The sequence below is a fragment of the Zingiber officinale genome, chromosome 8A, assembly GCF_018446385.1.
Source record: "Zingiber officinale cultivar Zhangliang chromosome 8A, Zo_v1.1, whole genome shotgun sequence".
Classification (NCBI taxonomy): Eukaryota; Viridiplantae; Streptophyta; class Magnoliopsida; order Zingiberales; family Zingiberaceae; genus Zingiber; species Zingiber officinale.
The window spans coordinates 78448797-78475512 of NC_056000.1; the positions used below are offsets into that span (position 1 = coordinate 78448797).

At 33.0% G+C, this 26716-nt stretch overlaps 1 long non-coding RNA gene across 1 annotated transcript; it reads right to left on the minus strand.

Annotated features, from left to right (window-relative positions):
• Positions 1 to 10491: 10491 nt before the first annotated feature.
• On the minus strand, positions 10492 to 14198 carry LOC122012185. Its single transcript, XR_006120157.1, has 3 exons — positions 13968 to 14198; positions 13234 to 13349; positions 10492 to 10771 (listed from the first exon to the last, which is right to left on the minus strand). It is a non-coding gene; the product is annotated as an uncharacterized LOC122012185 (long non-coding RNA).
• Between the last annotated feature and the right edge of the window lie 12518 nt (positions 14199 to 26716).

Genomic DNA, 26716 nt, shown 5'->3' on the forward strand with positions numbered 1-26716 from the left:
GTAATTTAAATTTAAATTAAAAATTTTAATCTTGAATTAATTAAATTGGTCAAATTATCCTTCTTTAAAGGAGTGTATTTAATATTTAAATTTTCTTTCAATCTTAATTTTATTAAGTTAAGATTATTTTTAGTGTTTAAGTTTTTGTTAGTTTTTAATTTCAAATTATTTTAATTATATTTTTTTAAGGGTTTATCTTTAACTTTATATTAATTGTTGGTTTTGAATTTTCTGGATTATCTTTCTTTAAGATGTTATTTTAATATTTAATTTTGAATTTGTTAACTTTTGTTTTGATTTTATTTAAGTGTTTAAATTTATCCATATACTTTCTTTGTATTTTAAGTTTATATTATTAGTTGAATTTATTAGATTAGTATTATATTTAAATTTTAATTTTTTATTAATTAAATTATCTTAGTTTTGGATAGAATTTTCTATATTGATATGTCTCGATTATTAAATAATTTATTAAGATATTTATTGATTTTATCTAAATTTATTTCGTTATTTTTTAAGTTCAAATTTATTTTAATGTTTGAATTAATTGTTCTAAATTTTTATTTAATTTTAAATTTTTTGAATTAATTAATGTGTCTGAATTGATTTGGTCAATGTTCTATCTGATCAAGTTACGGTTGATGTCAATTTGATCAAAGTCTTGATTGACTTGATCAAAATCTAGATTATCATGCAACATACTAGGGATAATTTCATAATTATCTAGATTATCATATATATAATTTAAACTACTACTGATAGGGATATTTTGATAAATTATACTGACCTTAAGCGCATCTCCTAATTCAGTAGGCTTTTCCGTTGGATTTGACTCGAGTCTAGACTCGATTTTGACTTGATTCTCTAACTCCAATAACTCCTCGTGAAGCTTCGTCAGGCAGGTACAAAACTCGTGGGCATCCTTGACCTTTCCTATACTGCATGTAACTTTATTAGGTAATAGATCTGAAATTAACTTTATTACCTTTTGGTTTGCTTCCGAGTTCTGGGTTGATCGTCTCAGTGTCATGCCGCTATCAAAGTCGTTCATAAAGATGAAGCTTTCCATCTGCAGCCTCCACAAATTGAATTCGTGCCTCTTGTATATCTCATATGGTAGCGGTTCGTGGATGTTTCGTCCTTCTTGATGAGACATTGATATGCTTGCAACGAAGTGATTTTCAAGACTTTGTCTAAGGATAAGTAGTGTGGGAGATAAAGAATTGAAGGTATTTCACCAATTTTGAAAATAATAATAAAATAATAATAATAATAAATATTATGACAAATTTTACTAGAAGGGTTATTTTGTCAATTCTAACTAATGGTGAAAAAATTGTAGTGAACTTTTTTTAAAAAAAAATTAGAGGGAAAAAGTAAAAGACGTAAGGATTATTTTTAATCACAAACGATATATAATTTTTCTTTTAAAAAAGACCCCCTTTGCCTGATTGGTGGTTGCACTAATTCAAAGCGTTACTTACTCTAATACTACTTGCTCGATTGAAAAAAATGCTAGAAGGGGGGGGGGTGAATAGCGATCGTCGAAAATTGAAAATTAAATCGAGTACGCAGCGGAAAGATAACAGTGAAAACAATGCTAACAACCCAATTTTTACTTTGTTCAGAGCCTTCATCGACTCCTACTACAAGGCCCGCATGTGAGAGTGTTTTTGATGGGAAATTCACTAATAGTTCGCAAATCTTTTACAAAATCAATACATTGAATGTATAATCTTAAGTGCAAAAGTAAACAAGTATACCAACAACTTCTCAAAAATCTAGAAGCTAAGACTGTCCTTTCAGTTGTTGGAGTAGCGTCACTCTGTCGCCGAAGTTGTGTTGCTCAATCATGGGAGCAGCATCAGTCAACCGTCGGAGTCGGGTCGTAGAGTCGTAGGAGCGCCTTTGGAGCAGCACGCAAGAAAGTAATCGTAGAAGAAACTTGTTATTCTGTGCTCCTGGTGGAAGGTTGCTTATATAGACAGTTCTGGGTGCTTGGATCTCTTCCGGGCACCTGGACCATGACGTCAACCAACCAATCAGCACGCTCCAAGCTAGTGAGCAGATAAGCCTTGGGCATTCCCGGCGCCCGGATCCCTTTCGGGCGCTCGAACCACCTTTTCCAGCAAATCGTTTTCCTGTAAAGAAAAGTTAGTCTGAGGCAAATAAAAGTTATACTACTATGCAAAACAAAGTTAGCACAATATATAACAAGTAGAGTAGTAATTAGATTTTGTCTCCTCGAGACCAGAATCTAGTCAAGATCTCAACTTAGATTTTCAAAATGGATCTAAGTTGGATCGACGCCTACCCTCAAACGAGGAATGTGTCCTCACCAAACCACTCCCCTCCAGTGACATACCTTAACTTGCCGCTTTGCCAGACATCTAGCCAGCTCGTCGACCTATTTGGACTTCGTGTCAACTATCCGGTCGATCCGTTGACCTAGTTGGACTTTGTGCCAGATATTCGGTCAACCCGTCGACCTATCCGTACTAGCTATCCGGCCGACCCGTTAACCTAGCTGGACTTCGTGCCACATATCCGGTCAGCCCATCAACCTATCTAGACTTCGTACCAGTTATCCGGTCAGCCTGTCGACCTAGTTTGATTTCTTGCTAGATATCCAGTCAGCCCATCGACCTATCTGGACTTCTCCTGCATACTTAGTTAAATTGTTAGATCATAACAAACCTAACTTAACTTACTTTGTCATTCATCAAAATCTAAGTTAGACCGTTAGTACAATCTTCACCAATAGTTAAGCTAACAAATAAATATTTAACATGTAAAACAAAGATAACACAATTTATAAGTATTATTAATTAGATATTGTCTTCTCGAGAACAGGATCTAGTCACGGTCTCAGTTTAGGTTTTCAAAATGGGCTTAAACTGGACCCATGCCTAAACTTTCTAAATGGAACTCGTACTTGTTGGGACCGAAATATAGCTAGAGGGGGGGGGGGGGGGGGGGAATAGCTCGGCGCGATCTCGTGCTCGTCGTTGCTTGTTTCTTCAAAGATATGGAGCGGAAAATACAAAGAAACAAACACACAACGCTAACTCTAGGATTTACTTGGTATCCACCTCAACAAGAGGTGACTAATCCAAGGATCCACACACTCACGCACCCTCCACTATGAGAGCACTCCAAGGCGGAGAAGCCTTACAACACTCTCAATACAAGAAGTAAGGATAGGGAAAACAAAATACAAGCAAAAGCTTACAAGATATGCACTGAAAACCCTAACCCTAACTTCTTGTTGTAGCCCGCCTCTTGATCTTGGATCACCAGCAAACCTTGCTCCAAGAATCCCTCAAGAATTGGTGGTAGAGTGAAGAAGATTGTTGTGCTCGCTGGAGAAGAAAGCCGAGAGAGCTGCTGAGAGAAATGCTCGCCAACAGCTAAATACAACGCCAACGGTCGAATCCCAATCGATTGGATTGCTCCTAATCGATTGGGGAGGATTTGGATCGATCGATCGATCGATCTAGAGCGCCTCTGTGCTCCTGGGAATTGCCTGGATCGATCGGCCAATCGATCCAGGGCTTATCGCGCAGAATCGCAGCTCCCAATCGATCAGCCGATCGATTGGAGGCTCCCAATCGATCGACCGATCGATTGGGAGGCTTTCTGTGTGATCGACGATTCTCCCCAATCGATCCATTGATCGATTGGGGAAGCCTTTGTCGTGGGGACTCACCCAATCGATCGGCCAATCGATTGGGCATGAGCTAATCAATCGGCTGATCGATCCAACTCAAGTTTATTCCCAAAACCAAGTCCAAGGTCCCGTAAACCAACATCCGGTCAACCATGACCTGTTGGTACATCATGCCTAACATCCGGTCACTCTTGACCTGCTAGGACTCCCTCACCAAGTGTCCGGTCAATCTCTTTGACCTACTTGGACTTCCCAATACCAGATGTCCGATCACCTTGATCCATCTGGATTTCCTGTGCCTGGCTTCACTCACCAGGACTTCCCTTTTGCCTAGCTTCACTCACTAGGACTTTCACCTAGCTTCACTCACCAGGATTTCCAAATGTCCGGCTTCACTCACTGAGACTTTCCTTCTGCCTAGCTTCACTCACTAGGACTTCTCATCTGCTTGGCTTCACTCACCAGGACTTCCCATCTTCCTGGCTTCACTCACCAGGACTTCCCATCTGCTTGGCTTCACTCACCAGGACTTCCCATCTGCCTGGCTTTACTCACTAGGTTTTTCACCTGGCTTCACTCACCAGGATTTTCAGTCAAGTATCCAGTCAACCTTAACCTACTTGACTCTCCTTCATCCTCTCCCACATGAACAATTGCACCTGCAATCTCCATGTAATGTCTTCATGTATTGTCAAAAATCGAAACTCAAACATCAAGACTCGAGCTTGACCCAATTCAAGCTCAGTCAATCAGGTCAACCTTGACCTAGGGAATATTGCACCAACAATCTCTCCCTTTTTGATGTTTGATAATACCTCCTTTAAGTTAGGCTAATCACATAGCCTCAACTCCCTTCATGCCAATATGAATGAGGATTTCCTTCATTCTCTTCCTGTTCTAGAGGGCAACCTCCCTCTTAGGTAATGAAGGTCTAACTTAACCCTACATTCTCCCCCTATTGGCACACATCACCCCCTGAAGAGTTACCCAATGTTGTTCACAACTTCACTCGTTGTTCACAACATAATAACGGAGGTCCCATACCCTTCATTATTCTGAGCGCTCATCATTGAGCATATACCACTTGGTATATTCACACACGATTCAAATGAAGGTCCCATACCCTTCATTTGTCATCAAATGCACATCCGTGAGAATACACCACTTGAATAATGAAGATATCCACTCTCCATTATATTCAAATGCCCAACCTTGAGCATTTTCGCTAAAGAAGGTTAACTACCTTCCAAGGTGTATGAAAAATAAATTTTCATGTCCTTAAAGAGTAACTGTTGGAGCAATCTAGGTGCCCTAAGTTTTGATGTTTGGGCAAAGGTTTAAGTTAGGTTTATTATTGTATTTGATATGCATTGTGAGTATGCAGGATACAGGTACAACAAGGAAAGTCCAAGGGTGAGTCTTGGCGGTGAAAGTCCAAGCATGTAGTCTTGGCAACGTAAGTCCAAGTGTGATCTTGGCGACGTAAGTCCAAGCATGTAGTCTTGACAACGTAAGTCCAAGTGTGAGGCAATGGATGAAGTCCCGGAGGTGCGACCTCTTGGCAAAGGAAGACCCGACAACAATGACAAGGCCGATGGAAGCTCCAGAAGGCAAGACGTGAAGGATGGGGAGGCATCCGAGGGACGCAAGGCTGATGGAGGAGGCTAGAAGGCTAGGTCTAGGTTGGTCGGGCGAGAACGAGTGCTGAGTGAATGTACTCGAGGTAAAATCCTAGAATTAGGATTTACTGTAGTAGTAATGTAGCGTTACTGTAGCGTTACTGTAGCAGTCGACTGATGCACTGTAGCAGAGCCGTTGAGATAGCCGTTGGGCTGGCACCAGTCGACTGGTGCAAGGACCAGTTGACTGGTAACGGGCAAATCAGGTTGCTGATTTGTTCCAAGCTCTATAAGAAGGAGCTTGGTATGGCCGGCCAAGGCGACGAAATTGGACTTGGTTAAAGTCTAATTAGTAGTATACTTGTGCTCAAGAGATCTTTGTGTGCCAAGAGATCTTGGTTGGAGTTGTGGTGAGGTTTCTCCACCCACAAGGAGCTTGAGCTAGCCGGAGTTTGCCGGGGACTAATCCACCGACGGATTGAGGGAGCGTCCACCTTACGGACACGCCGTGGAGTAGGAGCAAGTTATCTCCGAACCACGTAAACACCTTGTGTTAGGGTTTGTGTTTGGTTTGTTGTCTTCTTCTTTCTTGTTTTAGGTTAACTTTCGTATTTGTTAGTTTGTTTTTGTATTCCGCTGTGCACTAACATTATAGGAAGTAAAGTTTTGGGTGAGAAGCTATTCACCCCCCCCTCTAGCGGACGTCAAGGTCCTAACAGTAACTCCCCCTAAAGACATGTATGTAACTTCTGTTATTGCACCAACAATGACTTGGAATCCCTAAACATATAGGAAACCCAAATTTAGAAGAGTGGAGGTTTAAATATTCAATATTTGAAACCAAACCTCAACCTCTACTTAGTCTCCCTTAACCAATCCGTCCTTGTTTTCATCATGAAAACTCCCCCTAAATGTATACAAATTTGTTTTGAGGGATTAGGAATGGTTACCTAGACTAAAAATAGTTCAAGAATGCTGAAATCAGACTTTTCCAGTCAAAATCAGTGTTCCCAATCGATTGGAGTTGGGTTCCAATCGATTGAACCCATCTAAATTGATCCACTGATCGATTCAGACTGCGTGTATCGATCGACTGATCAATCCAGCAAGCTTCTGCTCATGGGAAAACTCCTCTCAATCGATCGCCTGATCGATTGAGGCACTCCAATCGATCGGGTGATCGATTGGTGCTTTGAAAAATTGAAAATTGATTTCAGTGAATTTCAGAAATTCCCCTAAAATTCTACAAAAATCGAAAAATCATGAAAATACATGTAGACATTATTTAGGGTATACTTTATCAAGGAAAAATAGTTCTCTATGAAAATACTTCATATTTTCAAAGATTGACATGAACTTGAAAACTTGTAAAAACTTTAGTGTTTTCTTCAAGTTTGTGCCTAACTCTTTAATGATGATTACTATCAGAAGATAGTCTTCATTAAGGTTTTCTAAAAGCATTTTAAAATTATTTTTAAAACCAATATCCAACCATGTTCCTTGGGCTCAATGCACATGACTTGTACATTAGCTTTCCCAATGATTGGAAAACACATAACTATGTGTTTTGATGAACCTAAAACTCAAAAGAATGCACTAAATCAACATTTTGAGTTTTGTTCATCATCCTAACATCTCACTTGTATTTTATGTGTATGAAACCACATACAAGTCACCTTATAGTTCTTAGTGAGATGTAAACTTGATTTTGCCCTAATATAGGGATCATGAATATCTATCTAGGCATTTTGAAATATAAACATCCACCAAGGATGTTACTTGTTAGTAAATGTCATTTGGTCCTTAATTGCAAGGAATTTAAACATAATGCATGATATGTTATGGCATACATCAAAGATAAATAATTTTCAAAAGAAAATTTCTTATAACTACATGATATATGTATGACATGACATGGTATTTTTGTATTTTTTATAATAAAACATGAATGCAAAAACAAATAAATAAATATGATATCATGACATATGATGGGCAAACAAGACATAACAAATTAGTATAACTAAAATACCTAGATTATCTATCTACGTATTCTTAACCTTAGCTAACTTAAAAATTTAAACCCTAGGGTGCCCACTTTTTCCCAAGAGAATGCCAAAATCTAATTTTGACATTCCTTTTGCCTTTCTTAATTTTTGCCAAATTAAATTGAGCATATTCTTCAAATTTTGGCACAATTTTCTCCTTCAAGGAGTAATCATCGAGATCAAGTTCTAAATTTTTGCCCTTACTCCTTAAGAACATACCAAAATCCCAACTTGGTAGTTCTTTATAATTTTTTCAATTGTGCTGATTTAATTTAAAATTGAAATTTCAAATTATGACACATTTTACTCTTCCAAAGAGTAAATGAAACTCCACTTCATTTTCAAAGGTTGATAATAACCTTGAAAATGCTCTTCGAGTGTCAACTTCATCAAAGTTGGGTTAACTACCCTCCCAATTTGAGTTGACACTCTCTAACCCATTTAAGGGGTAGAGAAAATGCTTATAGGAACCCAAAATCTATTGGCGCTCCTTGGATGCTCTAGGTACTTACTAGGGATAACTTCTCTAAATACCTTCCTAGTGACCTTGTTTGGCTTCTTAGAAGCCTTGGTCACCTTTTCTGGGTCAACCCTAGGGATTACTTCCCTTGTGGCCTTCTTAGTATCATTCCTCATATGATTACTCTGAGAAATTGTCGCGACCGAATTGGCAGTCCACATGGCGGATCCACCTCAACCCTCTCTCTCCGCTTCGCGAATGCAGTCCGCGTCAAAATGTACGATTTTTTTCGCGTGCCCTAACGCTCTAGCCTCTTCCCCCTTGCGAAGCTTCGCAGCTTCCTAACTTTTGCTTCCCCTTCTCCCTCCCTGCCGTTCTCTCTTCTCCCTCTGCCACAGTCCTCATTTCTCCATTGTAGTTCTCAGATCTCCCTCCTTTGCCGTTTTCTCTTCTCCCTTCCCTGCCCTAATCCTCCTCCTAGCGAAATTAGTGTCTTGCCCTAACTTCTTCAAAAGTGTCGCCATGACTTCTCCTTCTGCGACAGATTCCTCCTCCCAGCAAGCCTCATCTTCCTCCTCCTAGCGTTTTCGAAGAGCAAGGAGCAATGACTTTGAGTACTCTTTGAGGTAATCAGATTCTTCTTCTACAACTTTTCTTTCTTCAATTCGTGGTAACCCAGTCCTGCATTCATCCACACCTCCTTCTTTTTCTTCTGCTTCAGTTAACATTTTCTTGAATGATTCTTGGTTATTTTCCCTTTAACTAAGTTGTTGTGGTAGATGTATTCTATTTTAGTGTTTCTTAGGTATACTGATTTTCCCTTGTAGGAGCTTCTGTTGCTCTCTCTTTAATTTATATATTCCGTTACTTATGACATTTCTATTTCCGTTGGAGCTGGCCAACATGATCAAGTCATATATATTTGATTCTCATATTGGAAAATTATTTAGCAGGAATGAAGTGACCCCTTTTTTTATTCTGTTCACTAGATATCTTTTGCCTGCCAATGTACGATGTCACATAACTTATTGTTTGTTTTCCCTCGAGTCGTTTAACGCTATGTTTCAGTTTCAGGATATATTTCCTCTGTGGTGGGACTTTCTTTCCTGATTTTTGTGAATCCTATATGCATCCTCAATTTCTACTTCTAGTTCAATTTTGTGCAGACTTATTGTTCACTTTTCAGGATTCATTCTCTGTTTCTTTTCTTATTGTAACCAAATTAACTTGGCCAACTCCCTATTGGCAGTCCGTGAAAGACATTATTGATTTGCCATTGTATAGATTTATTTTTGTGAAGAATGACATAGATTTTTTTTAATCTAAGTAATGAAATTTGATTATTAGGTACTTCATGGCATCATCAAGTTATAGCAGCATTGACAATATGATATTTCAAGATGTAACATGTAGGGACTGCGGACAAAGAACAATGGTTTGTGTTTCTAGATCAACCAAGAATCCTGGAACACAATATTACAAATGTGGGCAACATGGATGGCAAAAGTGGGTGACGTCCGATACTAGTTTATCTGGCAAAATTAAAAATGAACAGAATGTTTCTCGTGGAGGAATAATCAATGTACCAAAATTCATTTGGATATCAGTGATGGTGAACTTGATTCTCTTAGCCATAATCCTAATTGTGTTGTTAGTTTATCTGATTAGTTAGAGTTAAGTAATGTTGGTGTTCTAATGTAATTTGTTAAATATTTGTAATTCTGGACGTAAACTTGGTTTGTTAGTTTGTATGGTTAAACACTGTTCGAGAAATTTCTGAATATTTAATTGAAATGTTTAATTTTAGTAGTTGTTTTCAAGCAACAAAAAATTACATTTGTGATTTATCGTTTTCGAGGAAGAACTGGATCGATTTTAGCATTTGTTTTCAAGCAACAAAAAAATGAGAGAAGAAAGTTACACAAATGCAATTATAGATATGAACAATCACAATCATGATTTCTGAATTCAATAAACAATGTGTTACAATGTGGGTTATGATAGAACTTATAGAAGTAATCTTGAGTGTCATCGTCAGAGTCAAGATGGACATTCTGAAAGAGGAGCAAACATGGAAACTTGGCTTTTGTCTGGTAATGAGCCACTACCAGGAGTTTACATGTCCATTCCTCTTCAAGCTGGACATGGTAGTTTAGATCCTTGTCAAAATGTTTTTATGGTCAATGGAAGAAATAATCAGTTGAATCCTTCTTTACTTAGAAGTGGTAACCTTGGTAGATACCATCTTAATGGATATTCTGGTCAATGTGACAGCTTTATGCTTCCAAACGGGATGAACGAACCATTATGTTTCCTATATAGTGATGGCATAAGTTTCAATGGACATGTAGTTCTGGGCAGATTTTGGTGAACAAAAATTTCCTGAAAATTTTCTAATAAAATTACATGGAGGGAGTTCATCTCTATTTTCTGAATCTAGTTCTAGTGGATGTAGTCAATTGACCCAATTTCAGAATAATCGTGCTCTAAACTTGGATATTCTAAAAATCGAAGGTTCCTTTCTTGATAATTTCAATCAGAAAATGAAATCTTCATCACTGCATTTCAGAAGTTATTCATTAGACAAATATCATTGATCAGTTGCATTTGTTAGCTAAGGATCAGAATCACTGCCGCTCCTTGCAGAGCATATTTGATAAAGGCAAACAAGAAGATTTTGATACGATATTTCTTGCAGTCAACAACAATTGATTCTTGATTCATATAAGTCTACAAAACTCCCAGCTAATATAGGATATACAAATTCAATAACATTCCTAATAACAATTTAATAGTGCTAATAGAAATTTCATCTCCTTCCAAAAGTCCATTTCAACTTTAGAACTAGCAACTTAACAAAATTCCATATTCTTCCAAACCAGCAACTTCAGAAGCTGCAACTTCAGATATATCGTCCAATGTAACAGAGGCAAAGAATGATCCATGTTCTTCCAAAAGTCTTTAGAGAAGGCATGATCTGCTCCAATAAAAATGATAAATAAAACAAAAGAAGATGTTAAAAGGAATGAAGATGTTAAAAGGAACGATTTAGACAAAGGAAACTTGGTTTGCAACATACTTACACTGCTTCAATATCTATACTTTAAAGTTGCACTGGAATAAACCACAAATTGCATGGAAATGGAAAACAAAGCCTTATAACATTATACTTGCAATCTCTACCTGATGGCATGGAAATGGAAAACAAAGGCAAAGCCAATAAAATTGTTTCCTTAATTGTAAATAAAAAAGATAATGATATCAAGCATTTTCATTAACTAACATGAATTTTCATTCCATCATCAGCCAAAAAACCAGTACTCATAGCTGCAAGATAGATTATAAACAAACTTTAAACTAGCTAAAATCACATGAATATACTTGTACAAAATAGTAACATCACATACCTTCTTTCGAGCCTTTACAAATGATTTCTTCACAATTTGTTCAACCTTAGATTGTTTTCTCTTTGTGGGTGGATGACCTTTGGTTCTTACTTTCAATGGAGAGTGTATCGCTTTTGTCCCGGATGTAGATGCTTCTTCAAGTTGTTCAGCCCTTGATTGCCCATTCTCCATAGCAATAATAAGTTTTTCCTTAGTGTCTTTCATGATTTCCACCAAAATAGAACAAATGTCATCGCTTTCGGCTCCAAGTTGTTGAACCTCTTGCATCAATGGGGTGAGAGTATTATACCGAAGTCTTTTTCCATCACAACCATAATCATCATATATGTTACTGATGCTTTGATACCCACGCTTAATATCTTTGCGCCATCTATCCTTAATATAACTCATTGGAACTTCAATAACCTTCATTCTCATCAACACTTTGATCATATGCCTACATAAAATTCCTTGGAACTCAAACAGACGACACACACACTTCAGTTAGCAATCTAACTAGATATAATTTACCCTAAAGGAAACTTCTCTTCCAGGTTGTCCATTCTATCCCAACATATTTTCTACTACTTCAAATATTAAAATTATCCCTTCTTCCCTCAACAAAGAGGCATCGCAAAACATCAACCCTCTTATTTCATCTTGGAACAACTTAAATATATTGTTAGTGTAGACATTTTGGAATTGTCTTTCAATAGGATGACCAAGAATAACTGGCATGATAGAATTAAAAGAAACAAAATTTGATTTTTTTTTCATTCTCAATATTCTTCTTCAATGCACTATCATACTGCTCAACAAATTGCTTCAAAGATGTTTTAGAATGAACATAGTCATCAAAAAATGCATTCATACTTTCACTTCTTTGAGTTGTAGACATATCAGCCCAAAAGTGATCTTTAACATACACAGGTATCCATTTATTTCGTTCCTCATACACAGATTTCAACCAATCATTGTTCTCTAACTTAAACTCCTCAATCATTTTTAACCAGTTCTCATCACACTCATCAACTGTGAGCGAGTTATAAACAATGGTCTTCAATTGTTTCTTTATCATTTTGTAATGAACATGACCACCTAACTTCGCTGGCAGTTTTTTCATAATATGCCAAAGACATAGACGATGATGAGAATTCGGAAATATCTCTTCAATTGCGATTGCCATGGCACGACATTGGTCCGTGATTATAGCCTTTGGAGCACATCCGTGCATACATGTCAACCATGAGTTGAACAACCATGTGAATGTTGCTGAGTCTTCACTTGATATTAATCCACATCCCAACAAGATAGATTGCTCATGATGATTCACCCCAACAAATGGAGCAAAAGGCATGTCATAACTATTAGTCAAATAGGTTGTATCAAAAGTCACGACATCACAAAAGTAATCATATGCAACCCTACATCTTGCATCTGCCCAAAAAATATTTTTTATTCGAGATTCACCATCTAAATCCAGCACATAAAAAAAGTTTGGGTTCCTACTTTGCATGCAACAAAAATAATTACTCAAAGCTTCAACATCTCCTTCCCCTAATCTCAACCTTCTAGCTTCTGAAATATAATTTCTACATTTTCTCTCATCAAATGATAAATTTTCATAACCTCCAGCCTCAACTACACAGGAGTGAAAACTTTTGCTTAAAGTTATTCCAGCTTGATCATTTAATTCTAATTTTCTCTTTGTAGCTGAATTCAATACTTTATTACATCTAAAATGTCGTGACTTTCCAGGGCTCAAAATATGATTGTGCTCAATGTATACACTAGTTATCACAAAGTTTCCATCATTTCAAACAGCTACATTAATTTTAGCTTTGCAATTTGTCTTACTAGAAGGTCGAGGGTGCAAAACATTTTTAGCTTGAGATACCTTCTTATGATTTTTGGTACATCCAATAGAAAAATATTTTTGTTTTCCATCATCTCCATTCCTACCACCTAATTTCGAAATACCGAAACCAACATTGGTAGCATAGGAATTATAAAAAGTACGAACTTCTTCTTCAGAGGAAAATATCATTCCAACCTCAAGTAGCTTGACTTCTTCGACAATAGATGGAGATGGGTCTTGATCCGCATGGTCGGTGTTATCCTTCATCTCATTCAAATCAAATTTTCCTTCTTCCATTATACTTTCTTCACCTACATTTATTAAGAGAAAAGCTAATAACATAAATAAGAAAAGAAACAGAGAATGAATCTTGAAAAGTGAACAATAAGTTTGCACAAAATTGAACTAGAAGTAGAAATTGAGGATGCATATAGGATTCACAGAAATCAGGAAAGAAAGCCCCACCATAGAGGAAATATATCCTGAAACTGAAACATAGCGTTAAATGACTCGAGGGAAAACAAACAATAAGTTATGTGACATCATACATTGGCAGACAAAAGATATCTAGTGAACAGAATCAAAAAAGGGGTCACTTCATTCCTGCTAAATAATTTTCCAATATGAGAATCAAATATATATGACTTGATCATGTTGGCCAACTCCAACGGAAGTAGAAATGTCATAAGTAACGGAATATATAAATTAAAGAGAGAGCAACAGAAGCTCCTACGAGGGAAAATCAGTATACCTAAGAAACACTAAAATATAATACATCTACCACAACAACTTAGCTAAAGGGAAAATAACCAAGAATCATTCAAGAAAATATTAACTGAAGCAGAAGAAAAGAAGGAGGTGTGGATGAATGCAGGACTGAGTTACCATGAATTGAAGAAAGAAAAGTTGTAGAAGAAGAATCTGATTACCTCAAAGAGTACTCAAAGTCACTGCTCCTTGCTCTTCGAAAATGCTAGGAGGAGGAAGACGAGGCTTGCTGGGAGGAGGAATCTGTTGCGGAAGGAGAAGTCGCGGCGGCGCTTTTGAAGAAGTTAGGGCACGACACTAATTTCGCTAGGAGGAGGATTAGGGCAGGGGAGGGAGAAGAGAAAACGGCAAAGGAGGGAGATCTAAGAACTATAATGGAGAAATGAGGACTGTGGCAGAGGGAGAAGAGAGAACGACAGGGGAGGGAGAAGGGGAAGCTGCGAAGCTTCGCAAGGGGGAAGAGGCTAGAGCGTTAGGACACGCGAAAAAAAATCGTACATTTTCACGCGGACTGCATTCGCGAAGCGGAGAGAGAGGGTTGAGGCGGATACCGCCACGCGGACTGCCAACTCGGTCGCGAAAAATTCTCGTGGTAATCTGTCGCGGCGAATATCATTCCTCTTTTCATATATAATTTCTTTACCCACCCAATTAAGGATGTTTAGTAACTTAAAATTCAATAATTTTAAGTTAATAAATCTAATACTTTTACCATAAGTGTCCAATGTAATTAGGAGATCGCATGGGGAACTATGGACCTATAACCTCAAGCCCCAATAATATTGATTAAATTTAACTCTTTAATTAGTATGTCAATATCATTAATTCCAAAGTTACTCTACTATAAATTTGAAATTGCACTTTTGAAATTATAAATATAAAATTATTCAAGAGTAATGAATAGCCCATTAATATAATCATTACATATAAATTGATCCTCCATAAATCGTTCATAATCAAAGCTAGGTAATTTCTGTTAACTTCTTTAATTATATTTTTTTTAAGTCTCATTCATTTTCTAATGAATAATATATTTATGATCTAATCATAAATTGAGCTCTTTTATTATTCAAATCTCAAATCAACACTCAAGGAATACTTCTTTATGAAGGAATAGATTTCATCTTGTATATTAATATTTCTGGCTATTTATTTTATTATATTTTCAATATATCAAAATATATTTGACATTACCTCATTTGTGTCATTACTTGATAAGTCAAAAATACAATATTATAAATAAAAATATATTAATTACTCAGAATTGAGATCAATTCATATATAACCATCATTGATTAATAATAAATACTAGTGAAATTTACTAGAGATCTAAAATTAATCATGTTCTAGTGATATATAATCAAATTATATATAAGGCGCTTTCATTCCAATAATCTCATTATTAACAATATGGTTAAAATTATTTCATTCAAAATGAAATGGACCGCACTAGTAATTTTAAATTAAAGATCCAAACTTTAATTTTTAATTATTAACAAATTATATTATTATACTTTAAATATTATCCAACTATATATAATGCTTTATATACAATATTTGAAGTCAATAATAATAATAATAATCCAGATTTTTTATATTTATAAGACATGCAAATAATTATCATTGAAAATTTCTCAAAACATTTCATTGTGAGCATATATCTCAACAAAAACTAATTCAAAGATGTTATCAAAGCCAACAAGAGTTCTGCCTAAAGCAACTCCAACAATGCCAACTTAGACAACTTGTGTTCCAGGAAATAGTCAGCAAAGAAACAATACCACAAGAGATATTTCAGGTATACTTTCTAAATGGATCTTCAATCACTCTCAACTAGTGAAGTCAAATATCATTCAGTGATGCAAACTCATTTTAACTCTGCATTTTGGCTTTTGCAGGCACCGCAGTTTGCTGCAAATCATTGATTTCATTGAAAAAATTTAATGCAGGACCTTCCAATATTGACTTTAAATCCTCCCAAAATCTGAAACCTTACTTGAATTTGGTCGACAATTCAGTAGATAAAGCACTTGCATCTTCCCAGCTGCTTATAGTTCTTTCAACTTCTGTAAGCTCTTTGAATTTGTTTTGGATTCTCAGACTAAATCCATAACCTTCAATGCTTAACCATCTCAGCCTCACCAGCAGCCCAGTGTTCTCAAATCCACTACTGGAGTATGTCAGATCTAAGGAGCAAACAAACTAAAACCCAAAAAGATTCCGCAAATAGATAAGGGCATCCATTCTGATTCTCCTCCATCACAAGAATCTTCATCTCCTGAAGATCTACCTAAGCATCTTGGATCCAATGATTCAATTGACACATCAAATGCACGACTAGAAATGAGCACCATTAGCAAGGACTTTAATTCCCCAAAAGGTCACAAGGCCCTTGAAGTAGTGAAAGTCAATGATCTGGAATCTGCACTGCCAAAACCAACTGGAAAAGAGCTAGACAGTGAGTTGCATCCAAAACATATCGAAGAACCCTGAAGTTTCTATTGATAGAAGTCCTAGTCTTGGCACAAAGAACTCAGATACAGGAATCAGACACTCAGAACAGTCATCACATTGATTTTCCTACCATCATTGGCAAAGAAAATGATTTCCCTGCAAGGTGAACCAAAAAAAACTGAGCAAAAACTAGAATTATATATCATGGTAATAGGACAAGCACTCCTTATCTCATCTTACAAAGAGAATATGCTGATATTTTGAACTTTAATTACTCTCTGAATCATCTCTAGCACTGTCCATTGTAGTTCAACTATGTGCATTTCTACAAAGTTTTGAATTAAAATTTAGTGGAATGTAATCATTCGATCAATAAATTGATGGTTATATGTGTTGATTACAATTTTATGAAGATACTCTTGCTGTATGGATGGATAGATTCTTTGGCAGGAAGTTAATCGGTTTATCCAGAGATAGTTTTCTATATTTTTTTTACAAGTTTGCCACCTAATTAAGTGTGTTTTGCTATATGAATTTTTACAGAATTTTAAAATAATACCGATTTTTATACAAATATTATTATTAAAAAAGTAAAATTTATAAAAACATATATAATGTTGTGTCTCTTTTTTATAAGATTTGAAAGCTATAAATGATGAGTTCTAACCCACAAAATAGAAAAAATGCATCAGAAGCATCAGATATTGGTTAGAGCATGGAATCGAAGTTGATAATTATCCAAAAAAATCATGTATAGATACTATAATGAAATCATGTCAGGTAGTATTTATTGCTTTAAACATCATCTATCGTATATAAAAAAAATGAAAACATACAAGAATGTGTTTGTTAAACTTAGGGATCAATGTTCAGAGTTCTACCCTAATGAATAAATTTTTTAAATAGGAAAATGATAAATCATGAAGATGAGGAAATAAAAAGTCTTCAACATGAGAGAGGAATGTGGGTCATGGAATTGTTTGAGGATGGAACAATTAGTACCACTTAGAATATTCTAAATCAAAATTTTGAAAAAAATTTAAGAGATGAAGCTTGTCAACAAATTGTTAGATTTTTTTCCCGTACAAGTGACATTTCCTTTAGTTGTGTAAAAAAATCTAGAATTTATAAATATATTTGAATTGGTTGAAAATTTTGATTTGAAATACATATTCCAAACCAAATTTTCCAATCAATTCAAATATATTTGCAAATTCTAGATTTTTTTGCACAACTAAAGGAAATGCCACTTGTAGAAAAAAAAAATATCCAACAATTTGTTGATAAGCTTCATCCTTTAATTTTTTTTTAGAATTTTGATTTAGAATATTCTAAGAGGTATCAATTGTTCTATCCTCAAATGATTCCATGACTTGTTTTCCTTTCTTATGTTGAACATTTTCTACTATTTGCTCATATTCATCATTCATCATTTTCTTATTTGAAAATTCCATTCGTTGGGTTAAAATTCTGAGCATTTGATTCCTAACTTCAACAAACATACTTTTATATGCTTTCATTTTTTTTATACAATCTAGATAATATGTGAAGCAATAAACATTATTTGATATTATTTTATTATAGCATATTTACACATGATTTTCCTTAGAAAAATACAACTGATACACTTGAGTAATACAAATTTGAGTGGAAGAAGACCGATTATTCAATAATATGTGATGAATTGACAGTTACAAATGGAAGGTATACTATAGTTTTTTGGTGAATAGTAAGAGGGTACTTCTGTAAAATTTCTTTGACTTTTTTGAAATGGAAAAGATTTTTAGGTGTTGGAGTTTGTGAGAAGAAATAGTTTGAGCATGGAAGTTAAATGAATTGGCAAAGAGGAAAGAGGAATTATGGATGTTGGGGTGAAATATTTGATTGTGAACTTTGCTTTTCCTATCATTGAAGTACTTGTAAAAATAGATTCCGATGAGAAATCAACCATGAAATGAGCAGGTTATAATCTATTTTGTTATTTATTTACAATAACAAAACACTTTATGCTCATATGGGATTCATATGGAAAACATTGTCCTGAGCTACCACTTTTAAGTTTGACTGGTAGCTCGTGGAAGTGGACAAGCTTGGAATGCATATGAGCAGGTTATAATTTATTTTGTTATTTATTTACAATAGCTCAGGAAATGAATATGTTTGATGCTATTTGTCTGTTTTTTTAGGGCTACCCAAAGAAAAAGAAGGCAATTGTATCACAAGAAACTGAATGATTTTTTTTCTCGTCATTCAAAATTTAAAATCAAAAGGTCCATAGATAATGAATTGATAACTGAAAAGGAAGTTGGCGAAATAAGTAGAGGAAAGAAAGATACGCTGTCAATCTTGACTTAGATGATGTTAGTGAAGGTATTCTTACTATCAATCAGAATAAGATATCCTTGTAAAGTAGGAAAAACATTTTAATGCAGATTGTCAATCAATGAATTTAAATACTTTTTCAATTATCTTTTTATCGATTTCTTCTTCTTGGAAAAAATGGTTTTAGCTTGGAACTACAACATGCTGGTAGTGGATATGGAAAGTCATAACTGAGTTTATGCTTTGGCTAGAATTTGTTCAGTTTATGTTTGTTTCCCATATTGCTACAATTTCTCAGATTTTGGGATTTATCGGCTTTCATCCAATTGGAACACACTGCTCGGACAATTGACACTGAATTCTCTATTTTAGGACTTTTCTCTTTACAAGTGAGTTATCCTGATCACTAAGGATTGATTTTGTTTTCTTTGTTTTTCTCCAGGAGTTCCCTTACCTGGAGATTATAGTGGAAATGAAGTCGATACATGCTTGTATAATCCTCAATCTCAAAGTCCAGCATCAGGTACGGTTGTGCTGTTTCAAAGGACTAGTATTGTATCTCTACCTATTCCTCCAGGAACTGTCTTGTACAGTAGTGTCACAATAATAATGAGGTTGTTAAACATTTGTTTTTTACTAATCCTCAAAATTCTGCAGCTGGTTCACATATATATTTGGATTTTTGTACTATGACTAAAGCTTCTGTCAATCACGGTGAAGATGCGTGTGCGTCTACTTCTACACTCAACTTCCTCCTACTTCCTTTGAAAACAACGAGAAAAAGAAAAAGCAGCTGATTAGCCTTGTGAAGAGCTAGTCATTCAGTTAATTTTGCCTATAACAATCTAAAATTTGATAGAAAATTACAGACAAGTGTGTATAGTCACTCTGTCTATTCCGTGACGAAGTCAAATAATTGACGGCGAATTTTTTCTTCAGTTTTCTTTGAATTTTCAATATACTTTCTATAAAAAAAATTAAAATCAGAAGACGTGGTTTGGGAATTTGGGTTTGTTTATATTGCCCTTCAATAAAAATCCGTAGTAATGCCGTTTGACTCTGCTCATTTTATTCTGATTGTTGGTAAATGGTAGGAATTCACAAATTCATCATTCTCACTGTTGCATATTGCTTCTGTATTCTGTTGTTTATTTATATGTTAGTTTCTAATTCGACTTGAAAACGTCAAAAAAAAAAAAAAAAACTAAAAGTGTTTTTGTTCATATATCAACTCTCTTTTATGCTTCTGTTTCAGATTCCTTCGCAAGGGTCCAAGTATTGTAGCTCTTGTTCATCATTTGGTTTCTTAATGAAGATGTGGAATAAAAAGTTTGACAAAATCAACAAAGAAGATAAATCTGAGACTAAACTTATCGTCTCAAAATAACATCGAAAACAAAAAAAAAAAATGCGAGGAGGGAGACCCAGGCTCTTCTTGCGAGGATCCTGATCGTTGTGGAAGAGAACACCCGAAGCTTTGAATATAATTATATTCACAACCGCAAGAGGTCAAAGTGTAGAAAATATAGAAAAGATTTAGCCTATTTTATACATATTATTAAAATAATATATAAATAATATGATAAAAAAAATAATAAAAAATATAGTATGTGATCTTATTTATTATAGAAATAATAAATATAATTATGATTTCAATCCAAATACGGTAAATCTTTAATAATTAGAATCAATTTCAAATTATTATCCATAATTAAAATCAAATTTTGATTATTATTCATAATTAAAATTAATTTCTGACTATTATTCTGAACATTGTGCAGCTCCTTCTCCCCCGTTGGCCGACATATAGCTCTCTCATAATTTATATAGTTCTTATTTATTTATTATATTATATTTTTATTTAATTTTTTAATATGCAAATTGGATTCAATTGATATAAACATTCCAGCAAAGCCACATTCAATCAGTTCTACCAGTATATTAGGTTAAGTCACACTAAATAAAATGTATCATATATCCAAATAAAGTAAAAAATATAATTATGACTTAATTATTATTATATTCTTGAACAAATTTAATATTTTAAGTGTTTATTTAAAAAATTATTAAATATTTATCAAAATATTCATAATAATATTGTTTCTCTTAAAAAAAATAATAAGGCTTCGGGGCCTTTGGAACCGTCGGCCCCTCCTCCGAGGGAGAAAAAAAAATACTACCTTTTAATTATTTAATGATTGATTATAAATTATAATTTATTTTTTTACTATAATTTTAATTACTTATTTGTCTATGCACTTTTATTTTCTCCAACTTATTTTTCTTTATTCCTGATGAGTTAAATTCTCTAATGGTCAATGGAAAATTTTCATAAATCAGATTGATCATCTCAGTTCAAGATTATCCAATCCAATTAATCAATTTTTTTCATTTTTATTCCCGAGTTAAATAATTGAGATTATCAAAAAAAAATTCTTTATTCCTAAATTATAATGCTCTGTGCATGGCTCCCCACCTATCGTCACGTGCCTCTCCACTCCTCCATCAGACCATGGAATCCTTCGCACGACGTTCCCTGTTGGAGAAAGAAAACTCTACCATGAAAAAATTCGAATTCCAAAATACTTACCCGACTGTCCGTATGCCCAGAGGGGTCCCACTAAACTGTTGAATAGAGAGGAGAGTAAATCTTGGAGTTGTCTAGCAGACGTAAATTCCAACCGTCGCATCGCGCAGTCGCCGATCACGTTGCTGTGGATAAGTAGATGTGTGCACGGTAGATTGGACCTTCGACCTCACTCTACTTTAACCAGACGTTCTTTAATTTTGAATTCGTTTAAATTTATCTTGCAGTCCAAATCCAAACATAATTGATTCTGTTTAGACAGTTATTCCTAATGAACATTTCACCGTCTCGATGACTATAAATATAATAAGAAAAAAAAGATCCCACCGAGAAAAATAAAAGTTAATAATATTCACAAAATAAATTGATATTTGTTTGTAGCGTTGTTGTATCTTGTGAAGACATAAGAAGAGATACTCTTTTTAGAAATATGAACAAATGAGTTTAACTCCTAAATAAGCATTTTGATTTATTTATTTCTTTTATGGTAAAGAAGAGATCATTAATTTTAAATTAAAAGAATATAAAAATAAATTTATTCTACGGATTTGTACTTTTCAATATAGGTTAACTAATCTAAAGAAAAATAAAAAAAGAATTCTAGTGAAATGTATTTTTATTGAACGAAGAGACAGGTTTATAACTAAATTTTAAAAGTTTGATTAAGTTAATTCATAAATTCTGTTTTTATTAAAATATCAGTTATTTTAATTAAAATTGAAATTCAATTAAACCGATTAAACCATCATCTTCCTCCATTAACTAATGAAAATCAAAATCGTATAAAATGATTTGTAATCGATCATTTGATTTAACTGTCCATCATCAGTCTATTGCTGAAAAATATCAATCGATTGATAATGAAAAAAATTTATCGATTTAGTTTTTATCTGAATTAATCGATGTTTAAATGATTCCGTTTATTTGACTTTTGTTGGAGAATTTGGTCGGTTTAAAAAAAGTTTGATTTCAACTTAAGTTTGATCGGTTTGGTTATTAACCAATTGCTCAAGCCTAATTGAGACATCAATTTTGATATAATGGATAGTGAAATTATCAAAATAGGGATCAAACCCTATTTTAAAGTCGGGAATTAAACCCTACATGAACCCAACTAATATCGTTTTTTCTTTTGCTAGGTCATAACTTAAAAAAACTTTTAAAAAAAACTATTTGTTTACAATTACGCGAAGGAGTACGTCTCAAAGATTTGAGTAGTAAAACCCTTCTCCAAAACCTTGAAAATTTTGAACCCGTAGTTGCTTCTCGAAGTAGCGACATATAGCTATCGCTATGTTCTTTTGTGGACGATAGTTCCACCATCCCCACAAACCACGACTCATCAGCATCGATTCATACTCCCGAAGGTTAGCCTTCTTTTCTCTTAAAATTTTGAACCTATACAAATTTTGTCCCCTCTTCTGCAACATTATTGTTTTTGTTTCACATTTTCAATTTTACATGCTCAATACATTTTGTATTCTCTATGAAAAATACGCATGTTCCTTTCATATGTTTTTTAAATCATGTTTGGTCATCTCATCCGACCACTAAAGTTTGGCAAGAGAATCCTCTTCTAAAACTCTTCATTTGATCACTCTTGACTTAACTAAACTTCTGCATATCCTAAACACTAACCTTAAAACCTAAACACATCATATTGATAATTACAACATAGTCTAACTTAAATCTTTGTTAAACCTTAAAGACATGATTTCAACGATGTCCTGTACTTGACCTTGTTATGAATTTGATGAATCATCCTAATGTTAATTTTTGCTATATTATAGTTTCACAATATTGTTATGAGTTTTGCAACTTTTTTTTGTAGGGTTTGAAATTTATAAATGATGGATTTTAACACACAAAACAGAAAAAGTATATCAGGAAGCAATCAAAGTAGATAGATATTGGTTTGGAGCATGGAACGGAGATGTTTAATGATCCAAAGAAAATCAAGTGAAAAAATGTAATGGAATCATACGAGCTAATATCTATCGCTTTAAACATCATCTAACTTGTATTCAAAAAAATTTGAAAGAATGCAATTGTATGCCAAAAGAAGTTAGGTAGTGAATGATTAGGGAGGTTTTAACTCAACGAAAGAAATACTCAAATGAAAAATGAATGAATGAGGAAGAGATGGAAATGGTAGAAAGTATTAAATATAATATAAGAGGGGATAGCATATTATAGAATCGTTTGATAATAAATAATTGGTACCACTCAAAATATTCTGAATTAAAATTATGAAAAAAAAAATTAGGGGCAACTTGTCACAAATTGCTTTATTTTTTTAACACAAGTGACATTCCTTTTAGTTATACAAAAAATTTAGAATTTACAAAATTGTAATTTGAAATTTGTACCACTTATCCACCATTGAAATTCCTTTTCTAGAAAAAGAAATTGAGTACGAAAGAAGTTCAATAATTATGATGAATGATTGATTGAAAACGAAGATTGTACCATAAAATTTTGATGAATAGTAGATAATATTATATTTATTAAATCTATTGATATATTTAAGGTTGAGTAATTAGTTTAAAATCGAGCTGACCGAACCGACTTAATCAAAATTGAACAAATCAAACTTTTTTGAATTAATTAAACTTTTTTTTAAAGAATAAACAAACCAAATCGATAAAATAACGGTTAATTTAGCTTTCGACCGAATTAGGGACCTAGGATTTTCTGATTTAAAATTTTAAGATCTAACTTATTCAGTTTATTTGTTTAACCGAATTAGAAATTTTAAAATTTAAATATACCTGAATTAATCAAAATAATCAATTTTTTTAACAAAAATTGAATTTTCAAAATAACCGAATCAAACTTTTAAATTCTATTATTTTGGTTGGTTAATTCGGTTTAACTCAATTTTTTCTAACCTCTTGATACATCTGAATTTATTGAATAACTAATAACATTTTAGAGATGTTGGATAAATAGTCAGAGAAGAGAATTAATCATGCTGCAAATTCTAAGATTGCTATGGAGATGCTGATAGAAATGAAAAATTTTATTTTTTTTAGAATCCTTTTCTTGTCCAATTATAAGATGGAATTTTGGAAGATCTTAAGAATAAATTCTGACATCATTATATAACTATTGGTAAGGTAAAAAGATTAGTACGTTTATTTATTAAAAAACTATAATTATTTGGATGTTAAAAAATATCATTGAACGTAAAAATTTGTACTGACCAATTATTACTCGATCTGTTTCTGTATATTTGATTTTATTATATTTGATAAACTTATTGAACTTTTTAATTAGAGCATTGCAAGTCAAATAATTGACCAAGATAAAAGAGGGAAGAAAAATACAAGAAATAGTTTTTGATTTTGAATTTTGAGATGAAATAGTAATTGTTTGAAGTAGGGATAGTAAAAATATCAAAAATTTCGATATATCATATATACTGTACTAAAATATACTGAATGATATTAAAAATTATGTATACCAAAAATTTTGATATGATATTATATCGTACTGACAAGTTTCAATATGATATCAATATTCAATTAATAACTCGATATTTGGTATACCATGCCAATACTAAAATTTGAGTGAAACAATATAGATTTTATACCATGTCGAATATCAGTATATTGAAATTTAGGTATACCGAAATTTTGATCTAGTATTAATATGATTTTTCTATATATTGAAGTTTTTAGTATACTATACGATATGAGATTTTAGGGTACCAATATACCTAGTCTGAATTTTGAATAGCACATTTGAAAATAAATTTTGATAAGAAACCAACTATCAGATTCATATACCAAGAGATGAAATGTGTAAATGAGAAAATTATAAAAGGATGCATACTCTCTTATTATAGTTACATTTTTAATTCTTTCATATTAATAGTTTTTGAATGTTTTTATTTTGTGCTATTAATTTTTATTTTAAGCATTAGCCATTTTTGGAGATATTTAATGAGAGATGGAATGCACAACTTCAATCATTGTATAAAAGTTATCTTTTGATTTTGCTTTGGCCTACCGTGCAACGATAGGACGTTCATGTTATCTCTCAATTATTCATGATTTAATTTTCAATTATGACGTGCTACAAGATATTTTCCTTCAATGAGATGAAAAAAAATTAGATGTTGGGTTGTCATCATTTTATTTTTCAGATTTATTTTGATGGTCGTGTAAAATTTTCATAAAACTAGAATAGTGAATTTTACAATTAATCAATTCAAATAGTTGAATACCTATATTATTATAAAAAAAAATATCTCCTGAATCCTAAATTCCGATGTCACTTTTAAGTTTCTTTGAATCTAATGATCTTATACTTGTTTAGCAAGAATGGTAATTGATCTACGATGATGATCTAAACATGATGATTGAAAATCTAAAAAAGATAAGTATTCTGGCATTAGCAATTAATTTTATGATTAGCAACTATTGGCTGATACCTTGGATATTTTTATTTTTTATCACTACTTTTTAAATCAATGGCTATATCTATGATTATTTTATGATCTATTTTTATAATGTTTTAGGATATTGTTTAATATTTAATTTGATTAAAAGTTTTATTTTTAGGATGTGAAATAAACATTATAACCTGCAAAATAGGGGGGAAATGTATTTGGAATCATATCAAATATTTATTGAGAGCATGAAATGGAAGTTGATAATAATTCAAAAAAAAATATGATATTGTAACTTTTACTAACAGTGTTCATGTTGAAGTTAGAGCAAACATTCATAATTCTAGTTTAATAATGTAAGAGAGGAAAATGTGTCATACAATAATTTGAGGATAGACTAATTATATAGTATTTGAGGTATAGTATTTTAAATAATAAAAAAAGGAAATTTTTGCTAATGATAGTAAAATAATGACAGTAAAAATTGATAATAAAAATTCATTAGAGTATTTTAAAATCAATAATAAAATAATGACCGATTTTATAAATCAGTTTGTAACGATCAAAAAATGAAAAAAAAAATTAACCAGATAGTGTTGTTCATCATGAATTTGTCGACAATTTTAATCGGTCTGTTACTTAATGATAAAATTTTATTTCAGTTGTTAATTAGGTCAAACATTAAAATAAGGTGAAAAAATAGCTATCAAAATTTTTAATCATTCATTATTTTGCCGATTGATTTTAAATTGAAGTAATATGAAAAAAAAATTGTATTTGAAAATTTTTCTTTAGTAAAAGAAATAAAAATAATAATTCATATGTTTGAGAAGTATAGATGTATATGATGAAAGGAGATATACAAAGGCGATATATCTAGTATAACAAAGGTGATATTTCTAATATAATAAAACGGTAAATTTATGATAAAATTAACAATCGAAGAAATTTTTAATTATTAATTAGCGACTGATAAAGATTTCAATCACAAATTGACGACATGAAAATACAATATTTAAAATACATTATTATTTTTTTATCAACTTTTAAAATAAGGTGAAAAAATAGCGACCAAAATTTTTAATCATCCATTATTTTGCCAATTGATTTTAAATTAAAGTAATATGAAAAAACAAAATTTGTATTTGAAA